We start from the raw sequence: 21500 nt of genomic DNA on the forward strand, positions 1-21500 counted from the left end.
CATGTACTGTTATTTCTTTCAGGACAATGATGAAGAAAGTGTGCACAACAATGTTCCTGTGGGGGTCCTCCGCAATGAACAAGAAAATATAACTCCACACAAGCAGTCCATTCACCATAATGTATCCTCAGTGGGAATTATCCTGGAGGGAAATGTAGTGATGGAAGTTGAGAACCTTCCGCAGGCCATGTACACGGTCTTTGGACTTACCTATGCACTCCATCTCAGCTACCCAAAGTACATGAAGAACACCTTTGATTTTTTTCAGCAGGTACCTCTTAACTTGGGTAAGACAGATCTGAGGCCTAAACTTCAAACACTTAAAAATCAGCTTGCCATGTAAGATCCAAGATCTGCTCATTTAAAATCTTTTGGGCTTTGAAATTTCTTTTGTTGATACAAATAAAATGTTCAATGAAAACAATAAAAAGTTGAAGTGAAATGTATTTTGTACAGCTCTATTAATTTAACACGTTTTGAGTTTTGTGAACTAAAAAATATAAGTTTGGTCAATTTGAATACACAATTTAATTGAACTAAAATGCAGTAATGCCTACTTAACAAGCTAAGTTTAATTGACAGGTGTTAAGCTGTTGCTCCAACTACATATCGTCAGTTACTACAACTTGATTACCAGTAAATACAACTTAAATATTCTATTCCAATCCATTAGGTGCTCAAGTACATTTAACATAGTTTACTGCACTCATACAACTAATACCACATTACTTAAATTTTTTAAGGCAACGAGTTACCTTGATTTTCTTAAGTACATTCTACTTATCCGGGTTTACAGTGTACAACACTGAGATATTCCTTTTAAGCAGATGTTATTAGTAATTTGGATGGAGTAAATAAGTTGATTATTAACATTTTTCCTTGGATCAAATCCTTGGAGAACTCTGCGAAGCGTTACATGAAAACAACAAAGCTCTGCGTGTCACACCTTGACGATTTAGCCTAGCGTATGTCTGACGTACGAAAATCTGGAAAAGACGCTGCCATAGGTTGGATAAGTTATGAGTACGCTGAAACACGTCGACATACGGCAGGTACGTTGAGAATACTCAATACGCCGTATTCCAGCGTCTGCCATCCATGGTCCATCAGTTCCAGGTCAGCAAAAAAAATATATATATAATAGATTATATTACTACCTGTAGTTCTGCACTCCACCAGTAGATGGAGACATGTTCACATGAAGCATCATGAACTGTTGGGATTGTTGAAGCAATTTGGCCAAACCGTTTAGTGCCTCATCTCACCATCACTACAGAGATGGAAGCTGAGATGGTTTCTGGCAGATTTCATAGAGTCGCAGCAAAAAAAACATAAATCCAGAATAACCAATCAAGGAACACCGGAATCAGAACAAAGGGGGACACATGTGTTAAGGAGGGAATAAAGAGAACCCAGAATGGAGGAATCAGCTGATTGGGAGCAGGTGTGGACAGAAGGAACTAGAAGGGAGCTAAGGGGAAAGAAGACTGGCACAAGAGGGAAACAAGAAATACAACACTGCTCAAATACATCCAGAAAACAAGTAGAATGAAACAAAATGGAAATGAAACCAAAGACCAAGAAAACACAGAATTACACAACGAAGTGTATCTAAAAAAACTCAAGAAAAAAGTACAGAAGGCAGCATCATGACAGTAGGCCTTTATATTCTAAAAACAAAACATCTTACCAAGTGCAAAAAGTTCACTGTATTTGCAGATTATTGCAATTTTTAAGGTGTTATTAATTAAGAGAATCTCCTATATTTTAGTAATTTAATCTCTAACAAGATCAAAAAGACTTAAGGTAAGGCTGTGTATCTTCCTGCAGCAGTGTGTCACAGTTAGCTTGTTGCAGGTATGATGCAGATATTCTTGATTTATGCCTAATTTTGAAGCGTGGTCTGCGCTGTTATTCCACGCCACAATGCAAGAGGGCCAGTCACCAACTAGCTAGTATTGTGGGTGTTGGTGTGTCGGTTTGACCATTCAGAGGCCTCCTTTCCCTCCTCCCTGCGGCGCTATCTGAGGCACTGTCTGCGCTCACCTAGACGACCTGGTTTCTGAGCATAAACCAGGCTCAAGTTTGTAAGACCTTCTTTAAATGGAGACTTTTTTTCCGTGTATTTGTGGTAAAACCTCTGAATTCTGAGCCGTGGGCTGCAGGTTTCTATAACATTATTTTGATGTTTAACTATCTCATAAAGCTCCACTGAAGTCTAGTTAGCAAAGAAATGAAGGATCTTAAAGGAACAACCCGTCTTCCAGGATAACGCCATCTCCTGTTAGCAAACAGGAAGACCTGAAAAACCTTTCCAAGAGGCGTTGGAGCCCATCGGCGTTTCCACTTTTACAGCACCGCCGCCGGAGCTATGATGCAACCAGCCGACTTAAAAAGGGAAACTGATCCGACCTCTATTGGTTTTTTCATGCCCATTTAAGCAGCGCAGAGAAACAGATCTAAACCTGCCTGCATGACTGTTTCCATGTAAACAGTGACTTCTCCTGCGTGCGCCTCCCATCAGGCAGAGCGATCAATAAGAAGAAAAAGCCATTTCATTCTTCTTGTCACAGCTTGGCTCTCATCCTGCTGCTGCGGCTGCTGCCCTTATCTTCCCCTGACGGCTCCTAGAGGAGGAGCAGCATTTCTGCTTCCCTTCTAAAAAACACGCGTTACAGGTGCTGCTGGTCCAACGCCGCTTCAGTTTCCTGACCCAGATAATAAACCCTAAACAACTGTAAGTAAATGTTCCACTACAACTTCCAGAGAAAAGTAAGGGGAGGAAAAGGCTGAGACACTAATATCTCCTCCTACACGGGCCTGAAAAATCTATAAAACCGACGCAGTAACTAGAAACACTGAGCAGGAGAACAAAGGAGCATCGAAAGAAATGATGATTTATCAATGTGGTTTAGTCCTTCCTGATGCCGTAGCCACAGCAACGCAAACATCCTGCAGAACAAGGGCACATGTTGTCACCAAAGTGTTACCTACAAACTAAAGCCTGTTTCAGTGACACACAGCTCGCTTTTATCCTGCCAGCAATTCCTCCTCGTCAGCTCGCCTCCCTCTGGGCCGCCGTCATCAAAGCCTGAGGCTTCACTCCAGCCAAGGTGCTGCAGCAATACATTTCTGCATTTTAGGCCCCATTGGCTACCGGGGCGGACAGTGGGGGGGAGCGGTCTCTGCAGCCTGGCAGAATCAGACTGAATGTGAAGATAAAGGGCCGTTTCACAGGTTGCAGCAAACAGTTGGGTGTGTGAAGGTCCATTTAGTGCTGTGTTGGTAGCTTAACAACACGGGGGGGGGGGGGGGGGGGGGGGGGGGTTACAGCTGAATAATGCATATGATGACTAACCGTTTTCTTCCTTTTTAGCTGCCAGTTACTTTCTCATGCAATGCTGCGTCTTGATTTCATGCTCCATAAACTGCAGCTCTTTATCCTGAACAAACTGTCTTTGTGGTTCTTAGCGACACTGACTCGTTTCGACCCTCCTCCTGCCTGGGGGGGGAGTCACGTCCTGATCCAGTCCCGCTCTGGGCCTGACAGCCACATCAGAGCCAAAGGCAGAGCTGTTCTTCAGTTTTCAGGCCAACTGACCTTCAATGTACCTTGTTCTTGTGGTGAGTTTAAAACCCAACATTGCGCCAGGTTTTACAGATTCTTTGAACACTTACGGCAACGAGCTGAGAATCTGTCTGCGGCGAGGAGCCGCTGCTGAAGGAAAACCCGACTCTCTACAGTAGCAGCCATTCAAAATGGCCCTTCCTAGTCCAACGCCAGCTGAATGGCAGCCCACTTCCCTGCAACTCCCAGCAAAATCCCCTCTAACTTCCACACACTGGCCTTCTCCTGGGCGTGCATATTTTTTACTCCGACTCCACCTTTTTCCTGAATTACAGGGTCAGACCAGGAGCTGATGCTTCTCTTTAGATCTTAATGTCCACAAATCATGACAGAAAGAATATTTTGGTACAAAGATTGATGTTTAAAAAGGAATTGAAGGGGACCAGCCAAGACCAGCAAATGACCAGCAAAGGACCAGCAAAGGACCAGCCAAGGACCAGCAAATGACCGGCCAAGGACCAACAAAGGACCTGCAAAGGACCAGCAAAGGACCGGCCAAGGACCAGCAAAGGACCAGCAAATGACCAGCAAAGGACCAGCAAAGGACCAGCAAATGACCAGCAAATGACCAGCAAAGGACCAGCAAAGGACCAGCAAATGACCAGCAAAGGACCAGCAAAGGACCAGCAAAGGACCAGCAAAGGACCGGCCAAGGACCAGCAAAGGACCAGCAAAGGACCGGCCAAGGACCAGCAAAGGACCAGCAAATGACCAGCAAAGGACCAGCAAAGGACCAGCAAAGGACCGGCCAAGGACCAGCAAAGGACCAGCAAATGACCGGCCAAGGACCAGCAAATGACCGGCCAAGGACAAGCAAAGGACCGGCCAAGGACCAGCAAAGGACCGGCCAAGGACCAGCAAAGGACCGGCCAAGGACCAGCAAAGGACCAGCAAAGGACCAGCAAAGGACCAGCCAAGGACCGGCCAAGGACCAGCCAAGGACCAGCCAAGGACCAGCAAAGGACCGGCCAAGGACCAGCAAAGGACCAGCCAAGGACCGGCCAAGGACCAGCAAAGGACCAGCCAAGGACCAGCAAAGGACCGGCCAAGGACCGGACAAGGACCAGCCAAGGGTCCATCAAAGAAAGTGGGGAAATTTGGAATGGCTCCTACTGTACACGTCCCTCCAGATCAGTTCCAGCTCAGCCAGATGATTTCTGGCTGAGGCACATTTATCCACTGCCTTTTATATCGGAGAGTTATATTGGTAGAAAGGCCAATGTTGGATATTTGGTTTTCAAAGTTCATATCAGCCGATACTGACACCATCAGACAACCCTGGTTTTATGTTTAAAAGAAATTCAGGAACAGGAACGTTTGACCCAGACCTGAACTCTAAACACCAACACTTGGCTGGTTGGGTTGTTCTTTGGGGAAATGTTTCCTCTTTTCTCCAACAGACAAACTTTATTAGCAGTATCAATGCACTTGTTGATCCACAATGGAAGGTGATGCTAAAAAACCTGAAACGCCTCAAACTGAAGAAGCCTGTTGGAGAAGAGGTTAGATTCACTCAACCTTTTTTAACCTACAGATGCAGGACAACACCATTTCCTCTTTTTTTAAGGAATCAGGAGTGAGGGCAAGGCTACACATCATCTGTGGAGTTTATTTGTACCGCATGAGAATATTTTCTTGTTCAACTGTGGGATTGGTTTATAAGCCAGTGACCTTTACAGCTTTCCTCCAGAGGTGCTACTATCATGTAGCTATTAGGGCGTGTTCACACTGCAGGTTCCATTCAGGAAGGGTGAAAAAATTCAAACCTTCAGTTGGCCCGGTTTACTTGCAGCTTTTTAGACCAAGAAAAAGGATGCCGTGCAGCTTTACAGAGTGATCAAGAAGAAACAAAAGCACCAAGTAGAAAGTCTGTAGCATGACGTACTGCTACTTTGGTAATCAAATGTAAACTTTGTCATCTTTGGATTTGTTCTTGTTCTACAGCAGCAGCCATTCAAAACGGCCCTTTCTAGTCAAAAGTCAGCAGAATGGCAGCAAAATCCCCTCCAACTTCCAGCCACTGGCCTTCTCCTGGGTGTGCATATTTAATAGATGATGCTTCTCTTTAGATCTTAATGTCCAAAAATCATGACAGAAACAATATTTTAGATGTTTAAAATAGGAATTGTGGGGTAACAGCCAAGGATCAACCAAGGACCAGCCAAGGATCAGCCAAGGATCAGCCAAGGACCAGCCAAGGACCAGCCAAGGACCCATCAAGGAAAGTGGGGAAATTTTGAATGGCTGCTACTGTACATACTCTAATCATGTTTTTTTTGCATGCTGTCTAAGCAGGCCTTCACTCTGCAGCCAACCACTCCAGGTTCCAGATAAATGGTGCCTGGGGGCTGAATCAGATGAATGGTTCATCACCAGGCCTCTGCAGGGCAGAATGACTGATGTGGGAATTAAGCATTTTGGTCCAAATGTGTCAGAAAAGGTCATAGTCGTTCCAAAAAAGTTAAAGAACATTCCACTGGACTATATCTCTGAAAGGGGGTCGTCAAAGGCCTTATAGGCCTTATAGCCCGGCGTCATAGCCTGGCTGAAGAGGCGAGGTGCTCTGGTCCCCTGTAATGGGGTCGGGGTTGCGATGATAGCAGAGACGTAGACAGGTTTTGGGTATTTCAGGCTAACTAAGAAGCCAAGCGACCCCCATTCCAAAGGGGCGTTAGGTTCAATTTGCATGTTTTCTAAATAAAAACAAGGCTTTGTTGGTCCACTCTATAAAAACTGGAACTCAACGCCATTTCTGACATTTTGAATTGAAAAAGCTTCCTGGAAGGGAAGCAAAACATCTTCGAACTTGGAAACAAAGTCCAGTGGATTGTTTGTTAACATTTTTTTTTTTTTTTGGAATGAGTTGGTGTCTCTCATTTTTTGTAGAAACACTTCTTGCCAGTTCAACCATACTTTGCATTAATTGTTTATTAGTGTTGAAAAGCTGAGAAAAAATATCTAAATCTAATCTTTCTTATTAAAAGTTGAACAAAGTGAGCCAGTCCATCAGAAACCCCCAGGCCAATTCTTCAGCCCACTCTGGCCTTGAGTATTGAAATACTTTTTGAAACTTTTTTCTCTATATTCATCACAAGTATTACTGGACTAATGCTTTATTTGAAGTTAAATGATTAATAAATGATTAATACAGCTTCTGCAAGTAAAAGAGAATCATTTGGTTCATTATGAATCGATATATTAGCTGCTGCGGGAGAAAATGAACTGATCTGTGCATGTTTTCTTTTCTCCCACACTGTTTATATTTGATCACTGCTGCACTTTAAGGAATTGAAATGTTCTGAAAGCTGTTCAAAACTAAATTTAGACAATAAACTTAGACAATAAAAGTCATAATGGCCAACTTCAGAGAAGATTTGGTCTCAGACATATAAAGCCAGGACTGCAGGTCCATCAGACTGACAGAACTGGTGCCACACCTCTGCAGAACCATATAATAAATATTCAAAGAGCCAGATTTAGGTCAGGTTGATTACATTTTGACTTTCCTCGAGGGTAAAACTAAAAGAAATTTTGTCCTTTTACCAACAAAATGTTACCTGCAGCAGAAGTTCTGGCTTTGTTCAGGCCCAGATCCATATGTTTTCTTGTCCGTCTCAGTTTTAAAACATGACCGCTATTATTTATGAGGCATATTTTCCAGTTATTTTGTGCAAAGGATGCGTGATTCTGAGGTTAATGTCAGCAGCCAAGGGAAACTTTCAACCTTACAACACGTCTGCTATGCTCTGCTGGCGCGCCCAGGCTTGCCTGCTTCTTCAGGATTCGAGTGGGCTTTTTCACAAAGCCAAAACAGAAGGAAACAAAAAGCAGAAGCTTTGAACAATGCACAGCTGTTCATACATTTGATTCGACTTTCCTGATTAGACTTTCTGGAAGCTTAAATAAAAAGATTGTTCACTTTTTTTTTTTTTTTTGGTGTCATGAAACGGATTTTGATGCGCCCACATAGGGTCCGGGAAAGAGCCGAAAGTAATCATGATGGCGTCTCTATTGTCATCAGCGGGACTCTTTTATAAGCCGTTTGATTAGCAAGGCTGCCATCTTTTAGCATTGAGCCTTCTGCAGCATGACTGAGAAAGAACATGTCAACATGTCACTAACGGGCAACAGGGCTACGGACTGGAGCGACTCCTGGTCTGACGTCGGTCCCATTATTCTCATATTGGGTTATGCAGACGGCCAGACTGCATTAATAGAGAGTCACTCACCTCAGCATGCCAAATACCTGAAGTGGCTATAAACTGGAAGCAGCCTGACTTACTTTCTGAAGAAAGTTTGATCTGTCTGACGGCTGGGGAACCACTCATAGTGAGGGGGTCGTGGGCAAATCGCTCAGTGGGCAAACAAGGATCCTTCTTCTTCTTCTTCCTCTCAGAGGAAAACCCAGCAGCATGGCGGGGGGGCAATGAGTGAAATGGAGTTCTTCCTGTCAAACTGACAGACCGTAGTAGCCATGTTAGCTCAGCCATGTCTTTGTCCAAATACGTCGTCTCCTTTTCTTTTTAGGGCTTTCAGCACTAAATTGCCCAAATATCCAAGGCAGAGCGTTTCACTCTAGTGAGCTTCATGTTCCTCTGCTACTGGTTTGGCTTCCAGATAGACGAGTCCGAGTAGCGCCATCTCACTGCGGAGCTGAGACCCACCTGGTTTTTACAGTGTGAGCAGGTAGATCGCATCAGAGCGTCGGGTCGCACAGTGTGAGAACAAAGCTGTGCTGTGAACTTTTAAACTCTGCGGTTTGGTCGTACAGTGCGAGCCGTAGCGGCGTGCAACGATTGAAACCAATCAGTGTACGCCCAGCTTTATTCTCATGTGCTCAATGACACTAATCGTTTTAAAAAGTTTTCGGGAGAATCAACTTCAGAAGTAAGTCATGAGCTTTTGTTTTGCTCTTAATTGACAATCTATCATTTCAAAAAAAGTAAAAAAAAAACAATCCACTGGAATTTGTTTCCAAGTTTGAAGACGTTTCTCTTCCCATTCAAGAAGATTTTTCAATTCAAAATGTCAGAAATAGGGTTGAGTTCCAGGTTTCATAAGAGGGGTAACCATTTAAAAATCAATGGGTCCGAATAAAGAAAATCATCAACCAGTAAATATCTGGAGACATTTTTAACTATAATCTGTTACTTTAAACTGAATTTAACACTGAAGTAAAATGAGGTTTTTATGCATCCATGTTATACATTGAATTTTTGAATAAAGATATTTAAATTGAAAATTTGTCCAATTTGTCCGAAGTAGAGAACAACAATCGTTCAGTTTGGTTTATAGATAATTTCCTGATTCCCATATTTTCTCAAACACCTGAACTCATCGTTTGTTATTTTTCTTTTTTTCTGTCTTAATGTTGGCAGTGGGCTTTAGGCTGCCCTGCAAGGCTTTAAACCTGGGTTTAACCGGAGACTAAGCCATTCTCAAGCACATATCAAGGAGCTCATTTTGAGCCTGGATCCAGATTTATTGTTGATTCTGTTCATGGTGGAGAATCCTGCTTCACAGCAGCAGGTTGAGCCAAACATCCTCTAAATGTGCAGGGTCATCTTTGAGCACGCCATTTCACTTTTCTTTCACCAGTTCACCGCAGTTCTTCCAGCAGTCCACACTTTCTCTGCTCTCTTTTTCTCATGGTCTTCTCCTTCTTTCCCATCGCCCGGCTTGCCTGCTGTGTCTAGAAGTAGCAGCAGCAGCAACCCAGACTGACAGCTCATTTGCTCATTTGGATCACGTGCAGCCTGGAGCCGGACGCTCCCCAGGGCTTTACCGTATTAACAGGAGAAGAGGAGCAAGTGAATTTAGACACTGCCGTTGGACAACATGAGGTAATTTATAAGTGTCTTAAATCCGATGGGTCCGGATCCGGATCGCGGTCCGCTAATCCATGACCTCTGATCTATCCAGCAGCCCAACAAAGCCTGGTTTTAGTTTAGAAAACATGCAAATTGAAACAGATGAACGGGTCCCCCCCTTTGGAATGGAGGTCGCTTGGCTTCTTTGTTAGCCTGCAATGCCCCATACCTGTCTATGTCTCTGAAAGGGGGGTCGTTAAAGGGAATTGTTGGTTATTAGATTTGTAAGATTTAGCATTTATCATTTTATTGGGGCAGAAATAAGCCATCCTGAAACAAACATCCACATCAACCTGATGACTGAAGGTAACTGATCGTTGCTCCTTTAAATTTCTCTCCACTGGATCCTCTTCCTTCACAGGTTCTTATTTCTACTCTGAGCTTTATGTTGGTAATTAAAGAAAGTTTCAGGAAAGTTTGGCGACAGTAAAACACATAAAAGCAGCAGGACAGATTTGGATGTTAGATTATCAAAGATCTTCTGCTGTTTGTTAAAAAGCTCTGAGGTCGGCTCCACAGATTCCATTAAGATAATTTTTTACCTCTACTTCTGCCTCTGAGGCCACACAACTAAACTACCTTCTGAATGCATCTCATGATATCAACAATGGATGCAGGCGATGACGCATAACATTTTTGTCCTGATCTGGAGCTTTAGCAGCAGCAGGCGTAATCCAAGCCGGCCAAGTATCCATAAACAAGTAACTGCAGGGAAATGCTTTCAGTCTCTCCTCCTTTATTCATTACTAGGGCTGCAACAACGAATCGATAAAATCGATAAAAATCGACTTTTAAAAGCGTTGGCAACGAATTTCATCATCGATTAGTTGTGTCGCGCGATTATTGCGTCATCCGCCGCGCCGTCATCACTGCCTCTTGACTGAAAGAGGAAAAAAAAAAAATACGGCAGAGCGAGCCAGCGCCGCAGGAGCAGTGTTGCCAACTCAGCGACTTTTTAGACCCCTCCAGCGACTATTTTTCAAAAAAGCGACTAGCGACAAATCTGGCGACTTTTTTCGGTTTCACTGGCGGCTTTTGGAGACTCTTACGTGAAAGCATGTATCGTTCCTACTCTGCCGTGGGGCGCCTCCCCCACCCCAAACCGCGTTTTCCCGCAGGAGTCCCTCTCAGCGCTGCAGTCAGAGCCTCAGCGTCCAGACTGCAAATGAAGCGCGCATGCACCGGGATTGACGGCGCAAATTGATCACAATAATTAAAATAGCCTGCGCTTTGTAAAGCGAAAAAAGTGATAACATGCAACTTTTGTCAAAACAAATAAACATGGCACGGAAGCACCATGTTTGTTTTGGTTTTAAAGTGGGGGAAACGTAACGTTAGTTTCTCAGGTAGCTCATCTGATGCTTTCCTTACCGTGTTAGTAGGTTACAGACAGTGATAAGGTTGGCTACTTATTTTACTTTTAATTTCATTTGAATTAGCTTAAGCAGCGTTTACATTTACTTTATAAATAAATTAACTTGCAAATTATGAGGGCAAGGCTTTTAAAGTTTAAATCTTCTGGCAAAGATAAAGTAAAGAAGATCCTGCAATTTATGGAAGTAAAGCAGAATAAAATCCAGCAAGATCAGTAATATGTCAATTAATTATCTGCCACATTCCCATGTAAATATCTGTCTTTGGAGGATGTGTTTTTTAGCACCCCTAGTTCTCTCATTTTTATTCCAAATACAATTTATAATTTGAATCACAGGCTATTTTGATCTCTATGGTTCAGTATTTTCTCAAGTAGCAACTTTAACTGCTATACTTTCCTGTCTTAAAAGGCAGAACCCTTCTAGTCTAAAAAAACTCATTTGTTGAAATGGGGGGGCCTATTGTTTGAACCCCTTAGGGGCTTTTAAAAACAAAAATGTATTTTTTTGCACTTTATGAAACAAAGTACCCTATATTTTGTGGATGTACAGCTACATTTCTCATGTAAGTTTGCGTAGTTTTAACACAAACATTTGTTTTTCATATTGCACCAGTACAGTTAATGAGCAACCTGTACTTGTGTGCTTGTTTGTTCTGTCTAAAATGTTTATTTTGGAATAAAGAGGTTAATATAAAAAATATTTTTTGTCCGATTCATCGATTAATCGAAAAAATAATCGTCCGATTCATCGATTTTTAAAATAATCGTTAGTTGCAGCCCTATTCATTACCAACTTTCATCAGATGGTTAATTATTGACCACCAGCGGAATAGCAGACCTGATTTCTGGTAAATTACCTCTTTAAATGAGGCACATTCCTTTAAATGAAATGCATAAATAAAAAACAGAGACTTCCACAAATATATCGCTTACAAATGAGGCTTAAAGCCAAAAAAAAAAAAAGCTCTGCTGCATTCCTCACACTCCTCCCCACCCTTCTGGCACTTTCATATCCTTCTGGAAGCGTGGAGGAGTTTGGCTCTGGGTCTGGTACTACCAAGGAGAGGAATGCAGAACAATACGCTGCGGCTCCATTCGCCACACACAGCAGCCCTCCTCTACTCGGCCCCGGGCTCCGTGTCCGTCTCAAACGATGACATCACCTCTGCAGGACTGGCAGGCGGTGACGGCTCGCTGCGCTCTGGAAACGCACTCTGGTTCACATGGCGTCCAATTAAGAGCGCTACAGACAGAAACAACACTCAACTCACAAGCCAGGAATATTTAAAACAGATAAAAGCATTTTATTAAAAATGGAACAAACTGGAAAAGCTGTTCCACTCTGGAGACTCTGCTTGTAATGACTGGCAGCAGCTGATAAGCAAAAACTTAAAAAAATTACTTTTTTCTGTCCTGTAATCTGCTTTTCACTAAGGGTCCGCTCACACCATTTATCCAGCTTCTGCCCGACGTCCCAGAATCTCCTAAACACTGGAATACGCTGAACTTTCTATGGATTTTTTTTCAATTTTGGGAGTATTCATAGAGTACGCATGGGCACTACGAAGGCAGTCGCAGCAGATTGAGCGTCATGTCTGCTAGGAAGTGTGTTGGTGGTGGGCGTGAACGCAGGGAGGATCCATCACTCACCTTCTGGCTCACCCTATGATGGGGATGAAGTCTGGAGGAGAACTGACGGTTTCCTCCTGTGAACCCCCTTTATACCAAAACGCTGCCAATACGCCATTATACAGTAGCTGGAAGGTAGAAACACGTTCAGCGCTCGTCTGGAACACGGCAGATACGCTGATATGTTGGAGAGAAGTTCTGGATAAGTTACGCAGAAGTTACTCAGAGGTTTAGGATCAGCTAGACGCCACGACTGATGAGGAACTGACACTGAACGGATGTCAACCATCAGATAACTGACCTGGAACTGATGGACCACGGATGGCAGACGCTGGAATAGGTCGACCTGTCCCAGCGTACTTCAGCATGCTCAAAACTTATACAAAACATACCCATAACTTATCCAACGTTTTTACTAGGGGTGTAAATAATAATTGTTTTGTATCGATCCAACGATCCAACAGCCAACGATCCGATGCATCCATACGTCCGCAAGAGAATCGATTCATGTTTTTTTTTCCTCCGGTCTATTTTTATCCATTTGCTCCTGGGCGTAATTCTCCTCCCGTGCTGCGGTGGCGCTAAACCTATTTTGCCCTCCTACCTCGCTTCCTGGTTATACTCTTACAGCAGTGTGTTGCAGTAAGCTTGACACATTTTAAATTGTCCTCAATATTAAAGCGCAGTCTGTGCTACACGCTGTGGGTCTAGATACGGGCGAGGCGGCGAGGAAGTGGGGGCGAGTTTAGTCCGACGACGGAGGGACATGAGGGCCAAAAAGAGCGGAGATCCAGGTGGAAAAAGGGTCCCAGCGTTCTCGCGCAACTCGCTCTTCTAGCGGTCAAGCTTCACGAGTTGTTTTCCGCAATTTCGGTCATAAAAACAAACCAAGCCGGCCTCCTGTCTGCGGCGCTGTCTGCGGTCAGCTACAATTTGGGAGAGGAGCAGCGGAGCGTCTGTGGAGGGGGCGGGACGTCTGGAGCCGAGGTATTGCACTCATTGCACTTTTTGCACGATTTTCTGCAGTACTTTTTATGCAACTTTTCTACTTCTTATCTGCTGTTTTTTCTCAAATAAAACACATAAGGATATTACAGCTTTCATTGATTTATTTCAAATTTGAAACATTGTCTAGCCTGTAAGGTGTAAAAACAAAAAATTAACCAATTAATCGAATGGAATCGTACGGTGGTGTATTCTTGAGTATCGAAAATAATCGAATCGTTGGGTCAGGAAATTGATACTGAATCGAATCGCCATGATGGATGTGATTTACACCCCTAGTTTTTACAAGATTTTCAGTACGTCAGGCAGACGCTGGTCTAAATCGTCAAGGTGTTACAGGAGCTTTAAGCACACAGAGTGAGTGTTCTTAAAGCAGTGAGCTACAACCATAGTTTCCTCAAATCGAGTCTCCTATCGCGTTGGGAAAATTACATTAGACCCTATGCAGAGCTCGCTCCTCTGCAAATGCTTAGGGACCGTCTGCAAGTTGCTAAATAATCACAGAGAAATATTGAAAAACGTCACCAAGGAGATGTGGATTATTATCACATTTATTAGATTAGGAAATAATACTTTTCTGAGGAATTTCACAAAGCCTAAATGACAAATGGCACCTATATTCTATTATTAGAATAAGTACAAAATAAACAATAATTACACTATAGATCACTGTAGCGCCTCCAAACTTGTAGCACACATAGATAACCTCATCTAGTTCATACTACAACTCTTACTTTGGGAAAATGTGCTAAACTATTTTTTTTTTAGATTTTTTCATTGTTATTCTAAGCAGGCCAGGTGTTCAATCTCTGCAACAGGAACCACAGCACTGAGCGTTGTGTTCACTGCACACAGTATACCTGTCACACATGCAGGAAGGACTCACCTTGGGTATGTAGAAACTGCCTAATGGGACAATTGTAGCTTCATATGTAGAGATTTTCCTCTGGTGGAATAAATGTTACTGCTATACTGAAATCACACTGTTTGTCATTCTCTAAGCTGAAATGTTGAATGAGGTGAAAAGGCGAGACAAGATAAAATACAATTATTCTCTAAGTTGTTCTTTCTTTCACATAGTGAGCTTTGCAATATAAATGAGTCTGTTGGTGAATGGACAATATAAATAGACTCTGCCTTGCCTGGTTGGAAAAGCTGGTTATGACCTGTTCTCAGCTCAGGAACTAGGACCCGTGTGATATCTGGTTGCTCAATAGGTTTGCCTAAATAAAAGATTTAGATCTGACTTATCAAGATATTCCTGCAGAAAGGTCTGATGTTGCAGGGAAAGGTAATGAAAAGTGTTTGGAGCATGCTCTGGTTCTGATGCCAGTTTGTTTATCCAGTCTCATGTAGAAGGGCTGGTCACATCACAGGAAAGTTAGCAAGGTAGAGTAAATACACAAACTTGAAGAGGGGAGGGGGGCTTGCAGGAAAGCTGGATTTCTCTGGACTTCTAGTGTTAAGAGACAGTTTAAGAGGCATTACATGATACTGACACCTGTGGCGAAGTCAGAGAACTGCAGCTCTCTTCTACTCCTCATAATTTCCGCTAGTTCATTTATTTTTTTTTCACCTTACATAGAGTTGCTATTGTTGTCCGAGTTGATCTGGCTGCTAGGCATCTTGGATCCAACACTTCGATTGTTTCCTAGGTCAGACCTATTTAAGATGGACGGCGTCTCTGCAGAACAGCGTGGGAACTTCTGACCCCAAAATGAATTCAGGAAAATAGGCTACAGGCTGATAGATGCATCAGCGCTGAACTACTGAGGCGTTAGTCTGATCATCAAACCATGTTTTAATCATTAAGGGTCAAATAAAAAGGCTATTTTAAAGATATTTACAGTAAAAACTTAGATAATGTCTCTTTAACATCATAATGATAAATTATTTAGAAATGTTCCTTATAATCTGTCCTGGACAGATGAGCAGCGGTGATTGTTAACTAACCGCTGATGTTTTTCCTCTGCTGCTCTGCAGCCTGTTTACTGTGTAATTACATCCATAAGGTCGTAGTAAGGTGGAGACGTAATTCTTTTTGATTGCCTCAACCATAGGGTGAGAAATACTGTTTTTGGTCTTGCAAAGACCGGACCATCCCATCCTCTAATATATAAAACATTCTAAGCCGCTTCCTATTTCACCATTTTTGACTCAACATCTTGCAAAAAGCAGAACCAAATAGTGCAAAGTCATAATGTGGTTTCTGACCTGTTACTCGGCCGTCAGAGGAGGGCCGGCCTGGGATGACTAAGAGAAGATAAATGCACCATGAGAGCAGCAGAAGTAGGACCGTCACTGTCTAAGAACAGCAGCAGCGCCAAGACACTAAAGGCATCGTTACTGTTCACCAGCAGGTTTGTTTCCTGAGATGAGCTCTGCAAGCTGGAGATCAGCAAACAGCTAATGAACCGAAATATAATCCATATTAAATCAAGCAAAGAAGCATCAAGCATGATTTGAACACCATCTCCGCCAAAATGCATCATAGAATAACATGTTAGTAAATGATCTGATGCGTCCTAAAGACTAAACCCCCAGACCTTATATGAGCGGAGTGGTGTCTGCAGTTCAATGCTGTGAAGAATGCTCTGATCTTTATTTTGGAGAAATGAAACAACCTCTTTCCAGACACATGGACCAACACAGAAGAGCGCCCTTCTAGGGACAGGACTCTGCAGTACATCTACACCTTATGGACAGAGGACATTCTTTGGAGGACCAAAATGTTCACATTTTGGACAAAAAAGTTAGGTGGTTTGAGAGGGGCGTGAAGGAAGCCATCTATGTTAAGAAAGAAAAACCTACAATGCAGGGATAAAGTTGATTCCTTCCCGCTATTATCGCAACCCCAACCCCTTAGCAGGCGAACAGAAGACCTCGCCTATTCAGCCAGGCCAACAATTCCCTTTAACGACCCCCCTTTCAGAGACATAGACAGGTATGGGGCATTGCAGGCTAACTAAGGCTACGTTCACACTGCAGGCCTTAATGCTCAATTCCGATTTTTTCGTGAAATCGGATTTTTTTGCGTGTCCGTTCACACTTCCAAGTATATGCGACTTGTATGTGATCTACTGTGTGAACTGAAAGCGTTCAACCGAAGTGTCCCGTATGCGCACTCGAGGACGCGATGACGTCACATGTAGCAAGCGTCCTCAGTGTTTGCGGAAGTAAACATGACTCGTAATACCTCAGCGTATATTGCGTTCTTTAAGTTATTCTCCAACAGGAGCAGGCACATTACGAACAAAATCTTTTTAAGAAGATCAAAAAGAAAGACCCTCCCCCGGTTCCGGTAAGACCCTTCGAGTTTGGTCTGAATCGAGCTATCTTTCCAAATATGAATTAAGTCAGCAACCTCACTTTCTCTCCATTGATTGCTCTCTGTTTTATCTTGCGCCATGGTTGTTAGTTTCTCCCGCCTCCGCTTAGTAGGACGCAGATTAGTAACGTTTAGTAACATTTGTCAAGTATTAATGACGTGTAGGTCGGATGAATGCGACCTGGCCGTACAGACACAGGTCGCATTTGAAAAGATCAGATACGTATCGGATTCAGGACCACAGAGCCAAGTGGCCTGGGTTACATTGGAAAAAATCGGATCTGTGTTGTTCAGACTGCCATGAAGAGATCAGATTCAGGTCGCATCTGCGCCAAAAAATTGGATTTGGGTCACTTCAGGCTGCAGTGTGAACGTAGCCAAAGAAGCCTAACAACCCCCATTCCAAAGGGGTGGACCGGTTTGTCCGTTCCAATTTGTATGTTTTCTAAACAAAAACAAGGCTTTGTTAAGGCTGGTTATCGTCCCGCAGCAGTGTGTCGCAGTGAGCTCGTCGCAGATATTTTCCTATTTATGCTCAATATTGAAGCGTGGTCTGTGCTATGTTTATTCCACGCCACACGAAAGAGGGTCAAACAGGCCACTGCGGGTACTATTTAATGAAGATGCCAGTTGGGGACCTGTGAGGCGTCTGTTTCTCAAACTAGAGACTCTAATGTACTTATCTTCTTGCTCAGTTGTGCAACGCGGCCTCCCACTTCTTTTTCTACTCTGGTTAGCCTGTTTGTGCTGTCTTCTGAAGGGAGTAGTACACACCGTTCTTCAATTTCTTAGCAATTTCGTGCATGGAATAGCCTTCATTTCTAAGAACAACAATAGACTGTTGAGTTTCAGATGAAAGTTCTCTTTTTCTGGCCATTTTGAGCGTTTAATTGACCCCACAAATGTGATGCTCCAGAAACTCAATCTGCTCAAAGGAAGGTCAGTTTTGTAGCTTCTGTAATGAGCTAAACTGTTTTCAGATGTGTGAACATGATTGCACAAGGGTTTTCTAATCATCAATTAGCCTTCTGAGCCAATGAGCAAACACAATGTACCATTAGAACACTGGAGTGATAGTTGCTGGAAATGGAACTCTATACATCTATGTAGATTTTGCACCAAACAAAGACATTTGCAGCTAGAATAGTCATTTACCACATTAGCAATGCATAGAGTGTATTTCTTTAAAGTTAAGACTAGTTTAAAGTTATCTTCACTGAAAAGTACAGAGCTTTTCCTTCAAAAATAAGGACATTTCAATGTGACCCCAAACTTTTGAACGGTAGTGTACATTTAAACCTATTGCAAAGTACAGCTTTTAAAAAATGTTTTTTTTCATACTCATACTCTTCAAATATCAGGAAAAGCCGAGTCATTCCTGTGATTCCCTTTATAGTTTCCCATTAATTTTGTCATGAGAAGCGCTTCAAGGTGGTTTATAAATGCAACTGGGGCAGAGTGGAGGGACAGGTTTGGTTCACACCTACCAACTACCTCCATGTATCCTGTTGGTACTTGAAAAACATTTGCATAATCAGCTATAGCTTCAAGGAACGATCAGTCAGATTCAAAGCAGACTGCTCCTGGATCGAGATCCAAATGAATCCACTGGGCCGTAATCATGGCGTACTGAGGCGTCCATGTTTGCTGCAGTGGTGGAGCCAGAGGGTTAGCTGGGGTGGCCACCCCAGAAGTAATCTTTGCCCCCCCTGTCACCATCCCGCTGAAAATATTAACACTGTGTGAACTATACAAACATTTGCAAAGAAAGCAGTTAAATTTCACAGCAGACTAGAACACATCCTCATGCAGCAAGCTTCTTCTACACTTTTAATCAGTTAAGCTGACGTGCAGTTCCTTCGTGCTCCACACGCCTCCAAAGCAACGCGGCATCAGCACACAGGATCAGTGAAAAGCATTTCCTTTGCTGGTGTGTTCATTTAGTCGTACTAAATTAAACAAAGTGCTGTTTTAACGAGAAGTAACCACAGTGCTTGTGCTTAGTTTTACCTATAAGTATTACTACTTCAATTACGATTTTCAGGAAACAGACAAATACCATCACACCGGTGTGAAGATGCTTAAAAGAACATAATGTTAGCAAAATGTTCATCAATAATCACAGAAATGAGGCAGAATTATTCATATTTGTGTAATGCAGCATATTGATGCATTGGCAGCCTACTGTAGGAATTGCGGGGCATCATTCCTAAAAGCCTCTGCTTGCTTTAGTCACACTAACAGTAGCAGACATTCAGAATGGCCCTTCCCACTCAAACGTCAGTCTGGTCCCCTGCAACTTCCAGTAAAATCCCCTCCATGAACCCAACATATTTTTTTACTCGGACTCCATCCTTTCACTGAATTCCGGGGTCTGACCAGGAGGTGACGCTTCTCTTTAGATCTTAATAACCACAAATCATGACAGAAAGAAAATTTTAATTTTATACAAATATTGACGTTTAAAAAGGAATTGTAGAGGACTAGCCAAGGACTTGCCAAGGGCCAGCCAAGGTGCAGCAAAGGGCCAACCAAGTACCGGACAAGGGCCAGCCAAGAACAGGCAAAGTACCAACGAAGGACAGGCAAAGGGCCAACCAAGGGCCAGCCAACATCCAGCAAAGGGTCAGCCAAGAACCGGCAAAGGACCAACAAAGGACAGGCAAAGGGCCAACCAAGGGCCAGCCAACATCCAGCAAAGGGTCAGCCAAGGACCAGCAAAGGGCCAACCAAGGACCGGACAAGGGCCAGCCAAGAACCGGCAGAGGACCAACAAAGGACAGGCAAAGGGCCAACCAAGGGCCAGCCAGGAACCGGCAAAGGGCCAGCCAACATCCAGCAAAGGGCCAGCCAAGGACCGGCAAAGGACAGGCAAAGGGCCAGCCAGGTACCGGCCATGGAACAGCCAAGGAATGGCAAAGGACCGGCAAAGGGCCAGCCAGGTACCCGCCATGGAACAGCCAGGGACCGGCCATGGAACAGCCAGGGACTGGCCAGGGACCAACCAGGGACCAGCCGAGGGCCAGCCAGGGACCAGCCAGGGACCAACCATGGACCAGCCGAGGGCCGGCCAGGGACCAGCCAGGGACCAGCCGAGGGCCAGCCAGGGACCAGCCAGGGACCAGCCGAGGGCCAAGCTTCATCAAATGAAGAAAAGTGGAGAGAGACCAGCTTCTCTATTTGAGTTTGTTGTGTTTTTGGAACCTTACAAAGAGGTTTTCCATGAACTTTTTAGGCTGAGTAAAAAGTTCATGGAAAGTTCATAGCCACCGGCTATGACAGCGACCATTAGCCATGGGCTATCACTGCGGCCATTAGCCACGGGCTGTCACAGCGGCCATTAGCCACCGGCTATCACAGCAGCCATTAGCCACCGGCTATCACAGCGACCATTAGCCATGGTCTATCACAGCGGCCATTAGCCACCGGCTATCACAGCAGCCATTAGCCACCGGCTATCACAGCGGCCATTAGCCACCGGCTATCACAGCAGCCATTAGCCACCGGCTATCACAGCAGCCATTAGCCACCGGCTATCACAGCGACCATTAGCCATGGTCTATCACAGCAGCCATTAGCCACCGGCTATCACAGCAGCCATTAGCCACCGGCTATCACAGCAGCCATTAGCCACCGGCTATCACAGCGGCCATTAGCCACCGGCTATCACAGCGGCCATTAGCCACCGGCTATCACAGCAGCCATTAGCCACCGGCTATCACAGCGACCATTAGCCATGGTCTATCACAGCGGCCATTAGCCACCGGCTATCACAGCAGCCATTAGCCACCGGCTATCACAGCAGCCATTAGCCACCGGCTATCACAGCAGCCATTAGCCACAGGCTATCACAGCGGCCATTAGCCACCGGCTATCACAGCGGCCATTAGCCACCGGCTATCACAGCAGCCATTAGCCACCGGCTATCACTGCGACCATTAGCCACGGGCTGTCACTGCGGCCATTAGCCACGGGCTGTCACAGCGGCCATTAGCCACCGGCTATCACAGCAGCCATTAGCCACCGGCTATCACAGCGACCATTAGCCATGGTCTATCACAGCGGCCATTAGCCACCGGCTATCACAGCAGCCATTAGCCACCGGCTATCACAGCAGCCATTAGCCACCGGCTATCACAGCGGCCATTAGCCACCGGCTATCACAGCGACCATTAGCCATGGTCTATCACAGCGGCCATTAGCCACCGGCTATCACAGCAGCCATTAGCCACCGGCTATCACAGCAGCCATTAGCCACCGGCTATCACAGCGACCATTAGCCACCGGCTATCACAGCGGCCATTAGCCACGGGCTGTCACAGCGGCCATTAGCCACCGGCTATCACAGCAACCATTAGCCACCGGCTATCACAGCGACCATTAGCCATGGGCTATCACAGCGGCCATTAGCCACGGGCTGTCACAGCATTAGCCACCGGCTATCACAGCAGCCATTAGCAGATTTTATACAGTAGCCCAACAAAGCCTTGTTTTTGTTCAGAAAACATGCAAATTGAAACGGATGAACGGGTCCCCCCCTTTGGAATGGGGGTCGTTTGGCTTCTTTGTTAGCCTGCAATGCCCCATACCTGTCTATGTTTCTGAAAGGGGGGTCGTGAGAGGGAATTGTTGGTGAACTGTAAAGTAAAATTTGATATCTTTGAA

At 44.4% G+C, this 21500-nt stretch overlaps 1 protein-coding gene across 3 annotated transcripts in view; it reads right to left on the bottom strand.

Annotated features, from left to right (window-relative positions):
• sorl1 (sortilin-related receptor, L(DLR class) A repeats containing) overlaps positions 1–21500 on the bottom strand; it is a 168941-nt gene that overhangs the window by 143392 nt on the left and 4049 nt on the right. Inside the window, exon 1 of one of the 3 annotated variants that reach the window (XM_038298188.1) lies at positions 7186–7273. The exons of the other annotated variants lie outside the window; for them this stretch is intronic. The gene's annotated coding sequence lies outside the window, so the exon portion shown is untranslated. Of the gene's footprint in view, positions 1–7185; positions 7274–21500 lie in introns of those variants that run through there. 3 annotated transcript variants of the gene reach the window in all.

Source organism: Cyprinodon tularosa, unplaced genomic scaffold, assembly GCF_016077235.1.
Source record: "Cyprinodon tularosa strain WSP-4 unplaced genomic scaffold, ASM1607723v1 ctg401, whole genome shotgun sequence".
Lineage (NCBI taxonomy): Eukaryota > Metazoa > Chordata > Actinopteri > Cyprinodontiformes > Cyprinodontidae > Cyprinodon > Cyprinodon tularosa.